The 11,767-nt window shown below is 41.9% G+C and overlaps 1 protein-coding gene across 1 annotated transcript in view; it reads left to right on the forward strand.

Annotated features, from left to right (window-relative positions):
- zgc:162331 (uncharacterized protein LOC793007 homolog) overlaps positions 1-11,767 on the forward strand; it is a 35,546-nt gene that overhangs the window by 466 nt on the left and 23,313 nt on the right. The window lies entirely within an intron of this gene.

Consider the following 11,767-nt stretch of genomic DNA (forward strand, 5'->3'; position numbering starts at 1 on the left):
ACACACACACACACACACACACACACACACACACGCACGCACGCGCGCGCGCGCACACAAATCTTCTGGCTGTGTATCGACCAATCAGGAGTGAAGTAAAGTTTGCATAAGGGTATGTGAGTGTGTGTGTATCCTTGTTGTAGCAAAACTGTGTTGGTATCTACAACAGGGGGATGTTGGGTGGCGCAATTATCTGACATTTTATCAGAATTCCCTCAGCATTGAACGTCTGCTTAGAAATATAGAAAATATTGGATAGAACATAATGTAATTCTGCTAAGTCAACTAAAAATGAATTGGTCATGTGACAAGGGCTGGGAAAATTGGCAGAACAGGCAGCCAAATATAGTACTCTGATCCTAAGGAATCTGATCTTTTAAATCTAAACTCACTTTTATAGACTTTGTGATGCTTTATATGTTTTTTTCCAATCTTTTTGTTGTCACCCCTTCATTTATTTTCCTATCCCGTGTTATTTTCATTTTTGTTGTTTTGTTTTTTTTCCTGTCCTTTAGAGCTGCCCCATCTTCTGTTTTAACTATTGCAATGGTGTGTATCCTAGTGAGACTAGTATATGTATGCCTTTTTATTTTTCATGTATATTTTTGTTTTGTTTGTGCTTTTTGGTTCCTCTGTCAAAGCATTTTGTAAACTATTGTTTTTAAAGGTGCCATACAAAAAGTTATAACTACTATTATTATCATCATCATCTATATTACCCTGAAAACTGCAGTAATCAAGCCACTCTTAAAAAAGAACAATCTAGACACATCACTAATGAGCAACTAAAGGCCAATATCAGGCCAGAAATCTTGGTGTAGTCATGGACTGACCTGAATTTTAACAGGCACATTGGGACAATTACAAAGTCAGCTTTTATTACCTTGAGATTATATCCATGGTTAAAAGACTTAAAAGAGGATTTGGAAAAACTTCCAAAGTTTGGAAGTCCCCCCACCCCCCCTCTCAGGTCATCTGGGACAAGTCTGCTTTCTGTCCCTAGAGTCAGAACTAAACAGGAGGAAGCAGCATTCAGTTTCTGTGCTCCTCAAATCTGGAACTAACTCCCAGAAAACTGCAGATCCCCTGCTACTCTCAGTTCTTTTAAATCAAGGCTGCAGACCTTTCTTTTCTTTGATGTTGCCTTTCTTTAAATATGTTCATTTCTTTAATGTTTAATTTCTTATACTGCACTCTAACATGTATTCTTGTGTCTTGTGTCAATTTTTATTTATTTATTTTTTAACTGTTTCTTCTGTGTTTTATCTGTTTTTATTTTTTAACTGTTTTTTTCAAACTGTTTTTGTGTAAAGCACTTTGAATTGCCCTGTTGCTAAAATGTGCTTTACAAATAAAGCTGCCTTGCCTTGCCTACAGTATAACAGAAAACATCCAAGACAAATGAAAGGATGCCACAGCAGATAAAAATGACCATGTTGATCATAAAACATGCTATGAAGTGTTTTAGTGTGTTCTTGTGACCAACAATATCAGTAATACATCTTTTGAACCAACATTAACATTATTTGCAATATTATTAACGTTATTTGAATTTAATTATTTTAACTTGCATGATCCTGAACTGGAATCCTTAACCCATTGAAACAAATAGTGCCTTGCCGAGTGCTACGAGAACCTGGCTACAGTCCCACACTGCCCTCCGGAGGGTTACCTGAGTTAGTGCGAGCAGCTGCATTTTCCATTGAGAATAATGTAACGTGATTATAATGGATCCTTTAAGGCAGCCCTAATGTCAACACTAATTGCAGTCTTTGAACGTAACAATTACAATTTCATAGTTTAAGCTATACCGCTTATTCACCTGGTGCTTGGGTGGCAGTAGCTCAGTCCTTAGGGAGTTGAGCTGGAAACTGGAGGGTTGTCGGTTCAAGTCCCCGCATTATCAAAGTACAGAGTGTGGATTGGTAGCTGGAGAGATGCAACCTGCTTCTTCACTTCACCTCCCTTGAGCAAAGCACCATACCCCCAACTAGTGGGTCCAGCTGGTAGCCCACTCACTCTGACATCTCTCCATTTGTGCATGAATGGGTCCTGAGCATGTGTGTATTTCAGACCTGTGCGTAGTGATTATTAACAGTGTAAGTTGTAATTTCCCCACTGGGGATCAATAAACAGTATAACTTAAAATGCTAAAGATGTTGTCTTTGTGTAGTTATCAACAGGGCTCTATAGCAGGGGTCAGCAATAATGTTTGACGGGCAATTCCTGGATTTTTTAAAAGTTGGGTGGTTAATCAGTCAGAGAGGTCTGGGGGAGTGGGGCATCAGAATACAGGACAGAAAATCTGCTTAAAATATTGGAAATACTGATAGGATAGAACATCATAATATAATTCTGCTAAATAAAACCCAATAATTATTGTTTTCATTTTAAACAAACTTTATATCTCAATACAATACTAATTTTCCATAAGCTCAGTCTGATACAATTCCAGTGCTAGTTCCATTGTATCACAATTTTGGAAAGTCATCCAAATGACAAGGGCAGAAGATTGGCAGAACAGACAGCCAAGTGACAGTTACAGTGGTGTGAAAAAGTGTTTGCCCCCTTCCTCATTTCCTGTTCCTTTGCATGTTTGTCACACTTAAGTGTTTCGGAACATCAAACCAATTTAAACAATAGTCAAGGACAACACAAGTAAACACAAAATGCAATTTGTAAATGAAGGTGTTTATTATTAAAGGTGAAAAAAATCCAAACCATCACGGCCCTGTGTGAAAAAGTGATTGCCCCCTAAAACCTAATAACTGGTTGGGCCACCCTTAGCAGCAACAACTGCAACCAAGCGTTTGCGATAACGTGCAATGAGGCTTTTACAGCGTCCTGGAGGAATTTTGGCCCACTCATCTTTGCAAAATTGTCCTCATTCAGTTACATTAGAGGGTGTTCGAGCATGAACGGCCTTTTTAAGGTCATACCACAACATCTCAATAGGATTCAGGTCAGGACTTTGGCTAGGCCACTCCAAAGTCTTCATTTTGTTTTTCTTTAACCATTCGGTGGTGGACTTGCTGGTGTGTTTAGGATAATTGTCCTGCTGCAGAACCCAAGTTCGTTTCAGCTTGAGTACACGAACAGGTGGTCGGACATTCTCCTTCAGGATCTCTTGATAGACAGCAGAATTCATAGTTCCTTTTATCACGGCAAGTCTTCCAGGTCCTGAAGCAGCAAAACAGCCCCAGACCATCACACTACCACCACCATATTTAACTGTTGGTATAATGTTCTTTTTATGAAATGCAGTGTTCCTTCTACGCCAGATATACTTGGACACACACCTTCCAAGAGTTCTACCAAAGAGTTCCACTTTTGTCTCATTGGTCCACAGAATGTTGTCCCAAAAGTCTTGGGGATCATCAAGATGTGTTGTGGAGAAATTGAGACGAGCTTTGATGTTCTTTTGGCTCAGCAGTGGTTTTCTCCTTGGAACTCTGCCATGCAGGCCATTTTTGCCCAGTCTTTTCCTGATGGTGGAGGCATGACCCCTGACCTTAACTGAGGCAAGTGAGGCCTGCAGTTTTTTGGACGTTGTTGTGGGGTCTTTTGTGACCTCTTGGATGAGTCGTCGCTGCGCTCTTTGGGTAATTTTGGGGGGCCGACCACTCCTGGGAAGGTTCACCACTGTTCCATGTCTTAGCCACTCAGCAAGTTAGCAAGTAAGCTAGGGAGCAAGCCAAGCATCAGGCAAGGTGATGTAAATTGTATAAGACAAGATATGTAGTTCACTGAGCTGTTTCACACTAAACTAATTGGTACTAGGACAAACCTATGACAAACAGACTTTCCTCAGTCACAAAATTATGTTTTAAATTGACAAACATCATCATGCATATTTTAGATTTTTTTTAAATAAGGCCTCATGTGGTCAACTAGAAGGGGAGGGCATTTGCCACTATGTGTCCTGGTGTACACCTGTACAGTACATCACTGCAACTGTTAAATTGTTCTTTAAGCACAAATTGATTTTGCAAAACGCAGTACACGCAGTGGTGCAAGAAGTATTCAGATCCTTTACTTAAGGAAGAGTACTAATACCACACTGTGCTGTTACGAGTAAAAGTCCTACACTAAGTAAAAGTATTTGTGGTTTGAGTTATTTCATGAATGTTGCTGTTTTCCTTGTGATCCCTGACTGTAGCTCACAGTTTAGCTTTTCACTTACCTCCATGATACCAGTACTGGAACAAGTTGGAACTGGTTTCTAAACACAGCCCTGTGAAGCCACAGTTCATTTTCTGTTTGGCTTAAAATGTCCATGAAGTGACATTATCCCACCAGGAGTAGACTTTGGTCAGAAGTTACAAAGCACCTTGTACACGTGGAGTGTTACATGAAAGCGGTGTATTCAAAACCATGCACAAACTGGGCTGTTACATGATCAAAAGTCCTCCATTGTGGTTTTGAGGATTAATTCTTAGCTTTTTATTCAGCAAAACAAAAACCCTGACTGCCTGTCAAAAGCAAGGGAGACATTTCAATGGAAAGTCTCAAACATTCAATCTCTGTAAGGTGTAAAAAATTAACAAGTGCGATTTGTTACCATTATAATGAATAATATAAATTCGTATGAGTATGATGTCAAGACAATCGTTGTAGAATATGCCACAATCAGCAAAAATCCCTAAACATACAATACACTGTATACCGGGATCTTCTCACACAAGCTTCCTGAATACCTCCAAGCTGCCCAGTCTGCGTTGGCGCTACATAGCTCCACTAGCTGTAGCTGAGCAGGTCACTGAGATAGTTAAAGAAGTTTTATTCAAATCTGTTCTAATATTGGGCTTTTTGTTGGGGAGGGGGGGGTGGGGGGTAGGGTAGAGATGTAGGTGTCTTGTATGTTTATTTGTATGTATGTGTATATGCTTTATTTTCAAATTGTATAGCCTGGACTCAACACCTGCCACCATGTTTATACTTGCATATAAAGCTTATCTTTCATAACTTTTACCACTCTTTTTGTAGTTAAGATGTCGCAAACTTGGGGCACCTGGTTAGCTCACCTGTTTGAGCATGCGCCCTGTGTACAAAGGCTCAAATCAAGTCAATTTATTCATAAATTATTTAAAACAAACTTAAGCTGAACAAAGCGCTGTGCAAAGTTACACTGTAAAAACAAAAGAATACAATAAAAACAAACACAATGAAGATGATACAAACACATTTTTTACAAATGTCCCTAAACTGACTCAAACACCAAAGAGGCTCAGTCCTTGTCACAGTGCTGTATGTCATCCCCCTCTCTCTCTCTCCCACTTTCCTCACTTCATCTGTCCTATAAATAATAAACATTTATCCAGTATGTCAAGCTGGATGAGATGGTGGCAAATGTTTTTTGGAGGAAAATAGCCTTTTATTTCCCTATAACACTGACTAAAAAAATGGATTCCCAACCAGGGGCACACGTATCCAAGGGGATATTACTGCAGTTGCCAGGGCTACATGGAAAGATTGTATCCAACTACTGCACTTTGAAATTATGATTTAATAACAAAACAATGTACCCACATATTAACATGAAGTCAACAGTAACACCTCAACATTACATGTTGCAGTTATGTAAGAGAAAACTAGTAAGTAAGCAAGCACAGAAGTTTTAACAGGTAGTTAAAAGTAGAGGCTAAACCGTTTAAATGATTAGTTATAAGTACTAGATAAACACATTTTATTTAGCACCTTTCTCTGCACAGTCCTGGTTATATACACACACAAAACATTTTAAAAACAAAAAATACCATACAACAATAAAAACAGAAATAGCATAGCAATAGACATTCAAGTGGAATAGGGAGTTTTAAAAAGATGTGTTTTGAATTGTGTTTAGAAATGGGGGAATGAATAGATGTTTTCGAGTTTGGGTGGTAATTAATCCCAGAGACGGGGCGCAGAGCGGCTTAATGCTCTGCTCCCCATGGTGGTGAGACGGGCAGAGGGGACAGACAGGTGTGTGGGGGACGAGGTTGTGGATGGCCTTGAATGCAAACAGGAGGACTTTAGATTGGTTACAGAACTGGACCGGGAGCCAGTGGAGCTGTTGGAGGACAGCAGTGATGTGGTGGAAGGAGGGGATTCGAGTTATGATGCAGGCAGCTGAATTGTGGACAATTTGAAGTTCATGGAGGGATTTTTGAGGGAGACCAACGAGGAGAGAGTTACAGTATTCCAGACGGGATGTGACAAGACTGTGGACAAGGATAGCGGCAGTGTGGGGGGTAAGGGAGGGGCGGAGGCGATTGATGTTTTGTAGGTGGAAGTAGGCAGACCGGGTAATGTTTTTGATGTGCGATTGAAAGGATAGTGTGCTGTCAAGGATGACACTCAAACTTGGATAGAGTGGATTTGGTGGCAATGAGGAGAACCTCCCTTCAGTATCCTAAGGGACTGTGCTGACCAGCTCTGTGGTGTGCTCAGACACTTACTCAACCTGAGCCTGAGCCTGGAGAAGGTCCCAGCCCGGTGGAAGACCTCCTGTGTGGTCCCAGTACCAAAGTTGTCATGCCCCAGGGAGCTAAACCACTTCAGGCCTGTTGCCTTGACTTCTCACCTGATGATGATGACCATGGAGAGGATCATCCTGCGTCACCTTTGACCCCTAGTGGGCACACAGCTGGACCCCCTGCAGTTTGCTTACCAGCCTGGAATTGGGGTGGACAACGCAGTGATCTACCTGCTTCACAGAGCGCTGCTACACCTGGAGGACAGCGGGAGCAATGTGAGAGTCATGTTTTTCAACTTCTCCAATGCTTTTAACACCATCCAGCCTTCGCTGCTCAAAGTGGAGATGGAGAGTGCCGGAGTGGAACAACACCTGGCTGCATGGGCGACGGACTACCTCACCAACAGACCACTGTATGTGAGGCTCCATCACTGTGTGTCTGATGTGGTGCACTGCAGCACAGGTGCCCCTCAGGGTACGGTGCTCTCCCCCTTCCTTTTCACCCTCTATACCTCAGACTTCATACACAACACCAACCACTGCCACATCCAGAAGTTCTCCGATGACACAGCCGTTGTTGGTTGTGTTTCTGAGGGGAACGATCTGGAATACAGGTCGGTTATCAGGGACTTTGTCAGCTGGTGTGAGCTCAACCAGCTTCAGCTTAACAAGGAGATGATCATCGACTTCAGGAGGAAAACATCCCCTTTCTCACTGGTGAGCATCCAGGGATTGGACATTGAGGTAGTGGAGAGCTACAGATCCCTGGGTGTTCACCTAAACAATAAACTGAACTGGACTGATAACACCCATGCTCTATACAAGAAGGGCCAGAGTTGCCTCCATCTGCTGAGGAGACTCAGGTCCTTTGGAGTGTGCAGGACTCTCCTCAGGACCTTCTACAACTCTGTGGAGGCCTCTGCCATCCTTTATGCTGTGGTCTGCTGGAGGAGGGGCAGCTCGGACCGGGACAGGAGCAGACTCAATGGGCTGATCAGGAGAGCGAGCTCTGTCCTGGACTGTCTTCCGGACCCCATAGAGAAAGTAGGGGAGAGAAGGATGTTAGCCAAGATGACATCCATCATGGACAACACCTCTCACCCCCTACATGACACTGTGGGGTCCCATAGCAGCTCCTTCAGCAGCAGACTGATACACCCACAGTGTGAGTAGGAGAGGTAACGCAGGTCATTCATCCCAGCCGCTGTTTGACTCTACAACACCTGCACTACCTGATAATGTTGTAGTTTCTGTTCCTTTTTTCACCCATCTACACCACACACTTTCTGTTTATTTTCATTATCTGTATTTATATTATTTTATTACAAGTACTTTTCAATATTTATGGTCGCAGGTTAATATAATTTATATTATGCTACCAACTCTTACTTTATTACTCTAATTACACATTAAATTTAATTTTAACGTCACTTATACCATAATATTGTTTCTTGTACCATGGCAACCGCACTTTAAGTGTCCTTCTGACTAGAGATGTGGGCTTTAATTTTGGCCATGCATCTCAACTGCAGCTTTGCAAACTGTTGGCTAGACAACCACGGCAACACACAGTACTGACCATAAGCTGTAAGGGCAAGGGGCTGCACACAAGCCATAAACGTAGGTAAAAACACTGATTGAGACGCATATTCCAATCGCGCTGTATCCATGTCCAAAGAATGCCTCTAAAACCCGAATAATATCGGCATATTCCACTTCTTAATCAAAAAATTCTAAATCTAAAGTAATTTGAGTGAAAACTTAATGTGTGCGAGTAAAAGTTGTAAGGGAAGTAAAAACCAAGTTGCAATACCACTAAAAACCACAGCATGGTGCTGCACTCTTCCCCAGCGAATGGGCTTCGATATACTGCTCTCATTTTATGTAAATATTGAAAAATCTGTAATTCATAAGAGCAACTAGTCTTCTCACTGTCTGGGAAGAAAGATTATTAAAGATAAAATAAGTGATTTATTTTTAATTCAATACATTTTTAGGATATAGTTATATATTAGGATGGAGTTTATGAAATCCTTGTTCTTATCATTTGGAAGCTTTTTCCTTTAGGCTTTTTAGCACTCTGGGTTGATAATGAAAGTGGAATCTGTTTCCCTTTGGATTACATCTCAGTGAAAGACCTCACATATAAAAAGAAAATGCTGTGTCAGGTTACAGCGAACTCTGACCTCAGATTAGGAATCAAATCCAAAATGCATAAAACTCTCTCAAACACACACACACACACGAACAAATCTAAATCCATATGAGTCTGCGGTTTGCCTGCTCCACAGCATCCATTAAGGTACTTTGGCTTTCATCAATCTTTTGATTTATCCAATGCTTTGTAAATCCTCTTTTTGCCTAAAACAGTTCATTTGCACTGTAAAAGTTAAAATATAAAAGTTTAGGATTTATACATTCAGATGTTATCATGCTGCTGCCCTCTCACTGAACTTTCTGGGCACAATACCTACTTAATCACTGCTATCGACTCTTACGTCAGCCAGGTCCCACAGCGTAGACCAAATAGAAGATCAGACAAGCTCCAGGGGTCCCAAAGTCTCCCAGCCTCACATAGTGCACGTTTGTCTGTCTGGATGCTTCTTTCTAATCTGCTACTGCTGCTACATCCAAGCTGCAGGGAGTTGCCCCAAAGCTTGGATCTTTACCTAAATCCACAGAGTACAAATGTACACATAGTTCAGTGTTTCAATCTTGTCTGCACATCTGGACACCAGAGAACTGTCAAAGTAACTACTGATTGGGCGTCTGGGTGACTTCAGCTGTCCTATAAAATAAAGGTCTAAAATGTCCAAAAACGTAAACTTAATAACATAAGTAATCACTGATTACAGATAGTTAAAGTTGTTTTCTTTGGCTTTATATTTGTCTTTCCTTTTCTGTTTTTCTGTGATGGCCCAGTTTCCTGCAGATATCAACAACGTCAAGTTCTCATCTTTCACAAGTATCAACGTTTTGAGGCAACACTCCAATTCTCAACACCTCTAAGTCAACCAAACCCAAATATCTGTAAGGTTTGTGACATAATCTTCAGTAATAGCATCCTTCAGTAGTAGCTTAAGGACACTCCAGCAGTGAATTATTGTATAGGATCATACCGCAGCTGTTTCAGGGATTTGAACCAAGTACCATCCAGTTCTGATCCCTGCTCTTCAAACCCCCCCCCCCCCCCCCCCCCCCCCCCCCCCCCCCCCCCCCCCCCCCCCCTTGTTCGACCCTTGCTTCCCTTCTCCTCTTGTCACAGCAGGAATCAAAAGCCCCAGGACGCAACTGATGCACACAAACACTTCAAAATGTAGAGTTTACTCTCAGTAGAGTATGAGAAACACAAATCCAATCAGGGAAGACGCATCAATCTGCAGTGCCCCACTGTGCTGCAGTAAGAGCCTGGGAGTTGTTTACTGTGGGTATGGTGATGTTGTGGCTGCAGGAGCAAAGTTATCTGCAGATGTACTGAAAGTAATGAGATGACTTAGAGTTTGAGAGCAGACAGGCCTGGAGAAGAAAGAGCCATGAAGCAAAGACGTCTCACTAAAAATATAACATCAAAAAAACTTTTCATCTTAGTTTTGTAACGTTGTACCTGAAAACAATTTTAAAAGACTTGAGGTGAGATACTACAGGTGAATAGGTATCAACAAGAAACGTACCCAGTTTATTACTTGTATTAAGTATATTTTGTTAAAGTATAGTTAAGTTTAGTTTTCTGAAATTGTATTTTAAAATATGCTAATTAGGCATACTCTCATTATATATGCACTGATTTGCATACATTTCCAAAAGAGAAATCTGAACATTAGATAAAGCAAGGATCACACTTCTTATTTAATTTTTTTTAACTGCATGCACACACAAAATGACATCAACAGAACTTCCAAATATGCTGTACAGTATGTCCGTCATCCATAACACTGCATATCTATTCCTATCTATTCCTACCGTCTAGTCCATGCCTGCTCCACATGAAGGTCCCTCAACCCTTTCCTGCTGATGCCGTTTCAGTTTTTTAGCTGCGCTCAGACTCTTTTGTCTCACACCGGCTGTGACACCCTCAGCCCCCTAAAACAGTTTCCCATATTGTATTGACAGTTATTACAGTGCTCTGAAGCCACAACTTCTCCATAACATTCCATAGCATGGCAGAGGCACCTTCATTAAAAAAGGAAATGCTCATACTTGCTGCTGCCTCAACCCTACTTTTCCCCCACAAAGACCGTTTTTGGACACCTTGCCCATTTAAAGGAGTTGAAGAACTCGTTTGCATTTAATGGGACACCATGCTGCATTCGGTGCCGCAGGCTGTCACTTGACATGCGGTGGTACACAGGGATTAGCTGCTTCCCTACCTCTCATGTTAGGAATGAGGAACTGTTCCCAGCATGGTCTTGATGACTACCTGGTGTATCCCCGTTCTCTGCTTTCCTATACCAACAGCAGGAGAAACTGTGCAGGAGGGAGGGGCTGTCATTAGTGGACATACATTTAAGAAGACCTGTCCATATTGCTGCCTAATCTGATCCAATGAACCCTGATTATTAAGAATCACCCCCTTATGATAATTTTGCAAAGTTTTGCATTTAGTGACAGTTAGCTTCCCAACATCATTCCCTTCTAACTTAGCCTGTGCACTTAATTTTCATGGCGCAATACGTGTGCATGTCCATGTCCATGTCCAGGGCACGGGTTCAGTAGAACTACCTCCCTAAATGCTGCACTATCCCCATCTGGCAGCATCTGGGTGTATTGTAGATGGTGGCGATTCCCAGAGCTGGCCCACACCCTCTTTGCTGACTCCCGTTCCATTGCCTTACTTGATCCTGCAAAGTTCTTGGCACAGTCATTATGCGTCTGTCTCCAGTTCTCAAACTCTTGCGCTGTTATTTTGTTCTTCTGCTTGTCATGTGTCTTTAGGGCACAAGTGATATGAACATAGTACCTCATGGTCTATTACCAGTCCCGTTAGGAGGTCAATGCGCACTCCGATTCCATAATGGGAACTGAAGCCTCTCTTTTGCCAGGTGCCATCAGAAGACACGCTCATATTACTAACTTCATCTTTCCCAAGCAACTCAGCCACATCTGGGTCAACATCTGTATAGGCCTGCCTAATCTGATCCCTGGCCCTGTCCTAGTGTTACAGTAACCTTCCTTTTGTGGATCAATTAAACTTTTAAGCCCTGTCTCTGCGCGTTTAGGACAAATTAACCCACTGATTCATTCATTCATTTATTCAATCAAGCTACATGACTCATCAGCCACAGCTGGGTTGCACATTGGTCACTGTCCCCC

This window comes from Etheostoma cragini, chromosome 23 (genome assembly GCF_013103735.1).
Source record: "Etheostoma cragini isolate CJK2018 chromosome 23, CSU_Ecrag_1.0, whole genome shotgun sequence".
Lineage (NCBI taxonomy): Eukaryota > Metazoa > Chordata > Actinopteri > Perciformes > Percidae > Etheostoma > Etheostoma cragini.